The 8,904-nt window shown below is 41.2% G+C and overlaps 1 pseudogene; it reads right to left on the reverse strand.

Moving 5' to 3' along the window:
- Window positions 1-5,823: 5,823 nt before the first annotated feature.
- On the reverse strand, window positions 5,824-7,398 carry LOC110541147 (stress-induced-phosphoprotein 1-like; annotated as a pseudogene).
- Between the last annotated feature and the right edge of the window lie 1,506 nt (window positions 7,399-8,904).

Genomic DNA, 8,904 nt, shown 5'->3' on the forward strand with positions numbered 1-8,904 from the left:
CTTTGCTAGCTGTGTCTTCAGATGAGGATGTAGTTAGCTGACATTTTGATTTCAGCAGTGAAACACTGAGCAGAAAATCCAATTAAAGCATGTCAGGTTTATGATAATAAACTAATGCCAGCTAACAGATTAAAGCTGTTGCAGGCCACGGATTTTTTGGTAATTCATTATGTAGTGTAGAAAACTAATACAACATCCTAGATCACAGGGAGTGTGTGTGTGCGCATATACTCATGCGTGTGCATGCTTTGTATGCTATAACTTGATGGTTTTTCAAACTCTGGGCAAGAGCCAACACAGAGGCTGTTTGCATGTTTGTCCTTGGCATTTTTCATGCAAAAATAGCTCCCCCTTTTTGGCCAAGTGTAGATGCACCCTTTATGTAATTTAAATTCTTGTTATTGATGGTATAATAATCTACATCCAGGATCTGACTAATAACTTGCTTCATTTTGAAATGAATTCTCAACCCCTAAACCTTCTAAATGCTTTTCTTCCTCAAGGCTCAAGTTGTGCTTACACACAGGTGAGATAGAAGAAACTAGAAAGAAGATACACTGAGATTTAGAGTTCCCAAGGGGGTGGTAACCCTGCAGTTTCTACAATCTCACCGACCATTCAGAGCTCTCTCTCCACTCTTTAGTTAGCACAGAATCATCTAGAATCTTGGCAATTTTAGTTGGGTGATTCAGATAGTGGAGGGGGCTATATCTGTGTCATCGGGTTGCAGTCTAATGGAAAAGCTATGATAGGAGACCAGAACCCTCTCTGTAGCTCCCAGAAATTTGGGGGAGTCTCTTTATGGTTACCAGATGGCATCAGAGAATTCAGGGCCTATTCTTGGAATTCTTAGTCTCATTAATTAAAAAAAAAGAAAGAAAGAAAGAAAGAAAGAAAGAAAGAAAGAAAGAAAGAAAGAAAGAAAGAAAGAAAGAAAGAAAGAAAGAAAGTTTAGGGACAGACTCAAAACAGCAGCTTGAGGGCAGGTTTTTTGGTCCTTAAAAGAAAGACACACCAAGGCAGGCAAGCTGTAGATCTTAGAAGATGCCCAGAAAAGGAGAACGGAGAAGAGGAAAGAAGAAAAGTCCTTTGAGTTAAGCAGGCCTGGAGGTTAGCAATATGGGGGGAGGGGGCGCAGGAGTTTTAGAGAGAGTCCAAAGCCCCAAGATAGACTTCCATTCTGACAAGTATATGAAAAGAGATAGAAAGAAAGAAAGAAAGAAAGAAAGAAAGAAAGAAAGAAAGAAAGAAAGAAAGAAAGAAAAGGAAGGAAGAAAGAACACAGCAGCTTTCTGACTAGACACAAAAAGATAAGCTGACCCAGTGATCCAGTGATTTGGGTCATAGGGACTGCCCTAGGGAGAAAGAATTCTGAGAAGGGAAAGAGCAGAATCTAAACTATGTAATGCTTATCCCTCTTGTGTCCTTTGAAAGGACTAAGGTCAGCCCACTTTCCTAAGAGTGGTCCTTCATCCTGAGGAGGGACTGACCTACCCACATGGACTGTTAAATCTCCACCTACGCCAGGATTTTGTCTTCTTGAGCAGAAAGAACTAGTTTTCTTCTCATGGGTCTAACAGTTGTGTCACTTTCACACTGATCCTAGTTAACACAACTGTCCTGGTAGACAAAGTGCTCAAGAGGAGTGAATCTATCAGGATTTCTCACCTAACCTCTTCTCACATTGTAGTATTGGCAGTGCGAAGGAAAACCAGATGCTTCATAGCGGGAGGGCAGAATTCCTAGGTTTTAAAAAAGAAGTTTGTAAATGACTTTTATTATGTATATTTTCATACTCTCTTCTAAGTGTGAACATTTCATCAGAACACTTGAATTATGTATTAATCTAAAATAGCCAAGCCCCAGATAATACAGACTGTGTCAACTAAATCTCTTACAACTGGCTTCTCTGTGCTTGTCACCCCAGACAACAAAGGCAGCAGCAAAATTGTGAGATAATTCTGATATTTAGCATGCGTGTCCAGAGAAGGCATTTTCATTTAACAGTTTCTGTAAAGTGTTCCTCCCTGGCATAGAATGTCTTGCTCACCAAAGCCCTTGCTGACCTCCAGCTGTCCCTGCTCATTGTTCCTCATCAATTCTCCACTGTCCTCTTCAAAGCCACAATAGAGTTTCCCCCACGTAATTGCAGCATAGGTTGAAATTAATTTCCCATATCTTAGACCACCAGCAATAAATCTATATGGGATTACTGTGGCCCTGTTGAAATATGCTCTACTCAGCTGTAGCTCTGACCACCCAACAGCTGTGGCTGTCATTTCTGGCTGCCATGTTACGTGGGAAGGCCTGTCCTCTGGAAATCCTCACAAGTATTGTGAAATCCTAAAAGAGGGGGAAAAAGCACAGTAATTTAAACTTTCTCTTAGAGAAAAGAATAAAATCTATTCTGCTAATTTAAAGACCAGTGATGTTAAGAGAATCTAAAATGAAAAAATAATAGAATGATCTTCCAGCACTACAAAAAATAATAATATTATAATTATACAAGAAAGCGTAGACTTTCTAGGTAAGGCAGTGGCCAAAAAATCTTGCTGATTATTAAAAGTGCCTAGAATGAAGGTTACAACGCATATTCTTTTGATGGACCAATAGCTCCGTTACTGAAAAAGCTTGTCACACAAGCATGAAAATCTGAGTTCACTCCCCAGCAGTCAAATAAAAAGCTGAATCTTGTGGGGGGGATTGAAATCTCAGCATTGGCAAGCCACCTAGTAGAATCCAGAAGACAGGGTGACGGGTAGCAAACCTATTTCAAAAATCAATGTGTGACTCCTGAGGAATGGCATCTGGGGTTGCCCAGTGTCCTTCATGCGCACATGCACACTTGACATTCACAGCTACAGGAATGCTCACACACACCACACAAGGCATACTTGTAGGCCCCACGACAAACCTGCCAGATCAGAATCTCTCGGCAAGACATATGAAGCATGTACGCAGCAATCCCCACATTCTGCTGATGCAAGTTACCTATATAGCAGAATTTAGGGACTGGAAAATTGGTAGATTGATATTTTCTGTTGAATTGAGAGTATATCAAATATTGTATAATCTTTTATGATAGAAGTATCCAATGCCTTCTTTTGGCCTATGGAAGCAATTCATATCCATGGTAGAGACAGAAACTCAAATAAATGGTGAAATAAAGATCTTTAAGACATGCCGAATGCTTGTATTAGCATCAACAATCAGGGAAAAAGATGAAGACTTCCAGCAGGTCATCTTGAAAGCCAGACTTCATTCGGAGAACTGCTAGTGACTTTACTGTTCCCACTGACCCAAGCAGAGAGCAGCACAGCTTGATGTGACTTTGGTTGTTTCCTTAGGGTATGAAGTACCAAGCTGGTGCTGAAGATCTGAAGCTGACCCAAGTGGAGTTGCTTCCCATGACCTAAATCTCAGAGAAAGACAGCTACAATGAGACCAGTGCCAGAGAAAGCAGGCCACCGTAATTAAAAATGGTGACATAATTTCCACATAAAGCAAACAAAACTCCTAATGTAGGGGCAAAACGCCCCTTGTGTTGTCCTTCCTTTAACTCACACCTCACTCTCCAGAGGCAATCACTCCCCAGCTTCTCAGTGTAAGACTATAGTAAACAAAAAAGCACATTTTCCCTTCTTTTACCACCTTCCTTCTCTCACTGTCTTCAACTTTTATAATGCTTACACTTTGAGAACTTCTTTTAAATGTGTGAGAGAGCTATGATCATATCCACCCTTCATTTCCTTCCTCTAACCCATTATGTCCCTCCTAACTTTATACATTGTTTGATAATTCACTAAATCTAATTGGTGCGACCACTATACATCTCTCTCTCTCTCTCTCTCTCTCTCTCTCTCTCTCTCTCACACACACACACACACACACTGGACCATGCACTGGAATATGACCCCATTCCCTGCTTTCTTCTTTCTTTCTCCCTCCCTGCCTCCAATCCCTTTCTCATTGACTTGTGTGCTGTGGTTTAGATATGGTCTGTCCCTCAAGGCTAATGTTAAAGTTTAATTGTCACGTGGCATGGATGGCAGTGGAAACTTGTAGGAGACAGCTAGATTCCTTAGGGAGGGCTGTGGTGGTCTCGTAGGAGTGGGATATAGGAAAGTGAGTCGGCCTTGGTTATTGTTTCTTCTGCACATGCCTACTTGAATTTCATCGTTCAAAATAATTTATTTTTAAATATTTATAGTGTGTGTGTGTAAGAAAATGTGTGAGTGCATATGTGTGCACACAGAGGCCTCTGGTGGCCTCCTCTACCTCTCTCGGTCTATCCCTTTGATAAAGGTCTTTCCTGATTCTAGAGCTAATATCTCAGCTTGGCTGGAAGCCAGAAAGCCCTAGAAATCCTCCTAGCTCTATCAACTTTGGAGTGGGGGCTATAGGCATGTGTAAGACACAACTTACTATTTAGGATCTGAATTCTAGTCCCAGTGATTGAGCAGTAAACACTTTTAGTAGCTAAACCGTCTCTCCTGCTCATGTTTCAGGCTTCCGTTGTGAGTAAACGTGGTGTGATATTCTAACAAATACCATGTTCGCTAAAGTTTAGCCTTCTGTTTATATATTTATTTTATTGTTTTACATGCATGCATGTATGAGTAGCACATACATGCCTGGGTCCAGAGCAGGTCAGAAAAGTGTTTTGGATTAAATGGAATTGGAGTCACAAAGAGATGACAGCTGGGAACTAAACCCAGGTCCTCTGCAAGAGCAGCAATTGCTCTTAACCATTAAGTCATTGCTCCAGCCAAACTTAGCCTACTAAACTTCAGACAAAATAAAGTCCTTTCCAGTCTCAGATATGTTGTTTTAACAGCAGAAAACAAACTAAATCATGATCAGAAGCAGCATTTAAAATTAGTTTTTCAGAGCCCGGCATTTTGGCCAGCACTTGAGGAGACAGAGGCAAGCAGATCTCTGTGAATTCAAGGCCAGCCTGATCTACAAAGTGAGTCCAGGACAGTCAAAGCTACACAGAGAAACCCTCTTTCAAAAACTAAAAAAAAATAAAATAATAATAATTTTCAGGTGATAGAGAGATACTTCAGTGGTCAAACCACATGTTGCCCTTTCAGAGGAGCCACACTTACATGGCAGTTCATATCAACATCCATCATCAATATAAATGAATAAATATTTTTTTAAAGATTTATTTATTTATTATTTATACAGTTGCTGGGAATTGAACTCAGGACTTTTAAAGAACAGCCAGTGTTCATAACCTCTGAGCCATCAATTCTGAGCCGAATAAATCTATTTTTAATAAATACAATAGGGCCTTCAGATTGGAACAACTCTAGACTTTCTTCTACTATCTCACATATTCTCTTGTCTTTCTTTTTCTCTTTCTCTCTCTCTCTCTCTCTCTCTCTCTCTCTCTCTCTCTGTTTATTTATTGAAACATAGAACCACACCTGACTGGCTTGTTTTATCGAGGAGGGATGTGGGGTAACAAGTGAAGACAGCCGGGACCCTAGATTGGGAAGAATACCCTCCCCTCCCCCATATGCACCCACTACTCCAAATAAACATTAATCAGTTATAACGGGGCAGCTGAGACAGTGATGGGGTCCTGGGGCTGGGCAGGGAAGAACACCGGGAATTGAGGGCAGCAGTGAAGAGACCACGCGTGGGCTGGGAGGACCCGTGGCGATGCTGGTTGCGTCTGTCTTCCTTGCAGGCATATATAACCATAAAGATGAGCCTTTCTTCTCCCCCTGTCCCACTCCTGTCCAGTGCTGCTTGCTGCCATCCCAGCTTGCCTTTCCTCACCGGTAAAGGGAAGAGAGGAAAAGCAGGTCATCACCAAATCGCGACCAGACCCGCATCCATCAGCTTCTGGATCCTCTGTGCTATTACAAGGTTCTTTAAGTTTTCGCTCAGAGCCTGTGGGTCCTTTGGCATCTGCTCCAGGAGTAGCCTCAAGGCCTGGGCACGCATTATCTGCTGCACCCCAGGGTCAGCCATGGCCCACTGCTGTACATCCTCAGGGCTATCATGTCTATTGTACTGCGTCATCATACAGCGTCTAGTGCCTTCTGGTAGGCATCCATGGCTTTTATACACTCCTTCATGTTTTCCAGGGCAACTGCTTTCCGTGTGTAACCCTGCATGAAGGTTGGCTCCAGTTGGATGCACTCTTCATGGTCCTTGAGTGTCAGCCAAAACTCCACGAGCTTGGTAGAGCAGGCAGCTCAGTTGCTGTACAGTTTGGCATCTCTTGGGTAATGGTTTCTGTATAGTGCTTCATGGCCTGGGGAGAGTCCCCTTTCTGGAAGCATTCATTGCCCTTGTTCTTCTCCTCCACAGCCAAGTCAGGGTTGGTATAGGCCAGTCGTTCTTGCTCCTTCAGGATTATTTCTGCCTGCAGACACTTCTTGAGCATGTCTTGGGTTCAGTGTTCATCCAGAGATTTGTTGTAGAAATGGACAGCATCTTTCTACCTTTCTTCTTTGAAGTAGGAATTGACAATTGAGGCATAAGTTTTGGCAACCTGTCAGAAGTTCTCTCGATTCTCTTTGCCCACCTCAATGGCCTTCTCACGGCATTTGGTGCCATCACCCTTCTCAAAGTACACAGCTACTTGTTTAGTTATGGAACTTGTATTTCTGGGGTCGAGTTCCTTGTCCTGTGACAAAGCTTCAGGGCCTTCTCAACCTTATTTGTTGACAAATAAGGTTTGTCAACATTCTTCCTGTAGGCACCATTTCCCAACATTTTTCAGTGCCTGTTTCTTATTCTCTGGACGATCTACTTCCATTGGTTCTGGCTTGGCCTCCTGTTTTGGGGAGGAGGTGGGAGTAGGGGTGGTGCTGCCTCTTCTGCTCCATCCAAACTTCCCAGATCAACCTCAAGGGGACACTGGGAGTAGTCATGACCCAGGGATCTTGGAGTTTTATTCTGAAGCTCTTCTATGAGTTCCTGGCAGTTGAGGTCACTGAGCAACACCCTTATCTTGGGATCATTCTCCAACTCTGGTACAGATTAGGCAAGTTGAAGAAATTAATGATTGTCCTCTTTGCTAACCTGGCCACCATGCTCTGCAAGGCTTCTTTAAGCTGGAGGTTATTGGCTTCATGTTTTAAACCCTCTTCATGGTTTCATTTGGCTTCTTCACATCAGTTTAGAAACTCAGGGGCTGCTGCTTATCTTAAATAACCCTTAACCCAGTCAGGCTTCAGGTCAACAGTCTTGCAGCCATCCTCACAGGCATTCTGGTAGTCCCTTTCTTTGGCATAGGTTACAGATTGATTGCTATAGAGCACATGGTTCTGAGGCTGTATTAATTGCCTCAGAGTAGCACTGTAAGTCATCATCCAGGTTCCCAGCACTCAGGGTCTTATTGCCCATCTTCTTTAGGTCATCTACTTGTTCCATAGCCTGGTCCAGAATCCCTTTGACTCAAATTTGTCCACTCCTCATTCCTAACCTCATGTGTTGCTATCTCACATTTTCAATCATTCTAGTCATTCTTCCGTTCCCTAACCAGGCAGAAGTATCTATCTGTAAGAAGGAATAAAGAATAATTCTAAAATTAGTCAAGAATTAGAGACAATCCAACTGAACAGATAGAAAAGATTACCCAAACTGGATGTAATACCATGCATCTTTAATCTTAGCATTCAGAAGACTGAAACAGAAAGGTCACCAGTTCTGCAGTTTGGAATACAGAGTGTGCTTGAAACTAGCCTAGGTTACATAGCAAGACCCTGTTTAAAATCAAAACAAAGCAAACAAACCAACCAGACTCCCCCATGGCCCTATCTGTAACTCTTGCGTGTGTATGTTTATGCACACATATGCAGAAATTATATATATATATATATATATATTCCTTAATGAATGTTAAATGGATATTCTAAATAAAGAATAAAGTAACTGAATAAAGCATAAGACAAATCTCAATAAAGAGTAATTAAAAGTGTAAATGTCTCTATAATTCATGTATGCCAAAATACATGAGAACACTTCTCTGCTAAATAAAAATAGGAAGCTTAAAACTTGTGTACCATGGGGGCAGGAAAAAATTTTTTTTGAGTTGAAAATATGACATTTCAACTTCTAATGCAATGGGATTTGGGATTCCAAAACAAATAAGGTAGGGAATTTCTTCTAAAACTTCTAAGCCTATAGAAAATAGGCTTGGAAAACAATAAAATTTAGTAGAGGAAACAAGGAGAACTAAGATACATTGTAAGAGAAGCCTAGAAAGAATAACTTCATCAGATAGAATAGAAAAAAAAACACAGAAAGAAGATATGAAAATCTCATTTATCTTAAAGTAAGTCATTTGAGTACAAATGAAATGACATATTTAATGTCAAGTAAAATATAATTACAGCTGACTTAAGACTGCCTGTTCTTCTTATCTGATGAAATATTTAATTTCAGGTCTAAGGGGGAAAGGTCTACATGAAGCATTATTACAGGGGAAGAAGGAATTTTTCAGGAGGAAAACAGAACCTTCAGGTCAGCATCAACTTTGCATATCAAAGAATCATGGAGAAGTGTCCTTAAAGCTTAGGATAAACAACCTGTGGGTTTTAAAATATCATATCCAACTGAGTTAATACATGGGAATGGCAAAGAAAAGATAAAACAGAAATATCTATGTAGACTCGTGATGTTTCAGGCCTTGGCTAATAATCACCACAAACTGTTGGACAGGGGCTTGATACAACTCATTGTGTAGAGAGTCTGCTGTGCTTTACAAAGAAAGACTGGATTTCTTTTATTTTAATTTAAATGTCATTTTTATAATTTATTCATGATTCCTGATTGTAGCACCTCCCTCATCTCCTCCTGGTCCCACCCTTCCTTTCTCTTTCCCCCTATTTTCCTCACGTATTTCTCAGAAAGAAGGAGCCCTCCTCTTCTACAGTC

Source organism: Meriones unguiculatus, chromosome 17, assembly GCF_030254825.1.
Source record: "Meriones unguiculatus strain TT.TT164.6M chromosome 17, Bangor_MerUng_6.1, whole genome shotgun sequence".
In the NCBI taxonomy this organism is placed as follows: Eukaryota; Metazoa; Chordata; class Mammalia; order Rodentia; family Muridae; genus Meriones; species Meriones unguiculatus.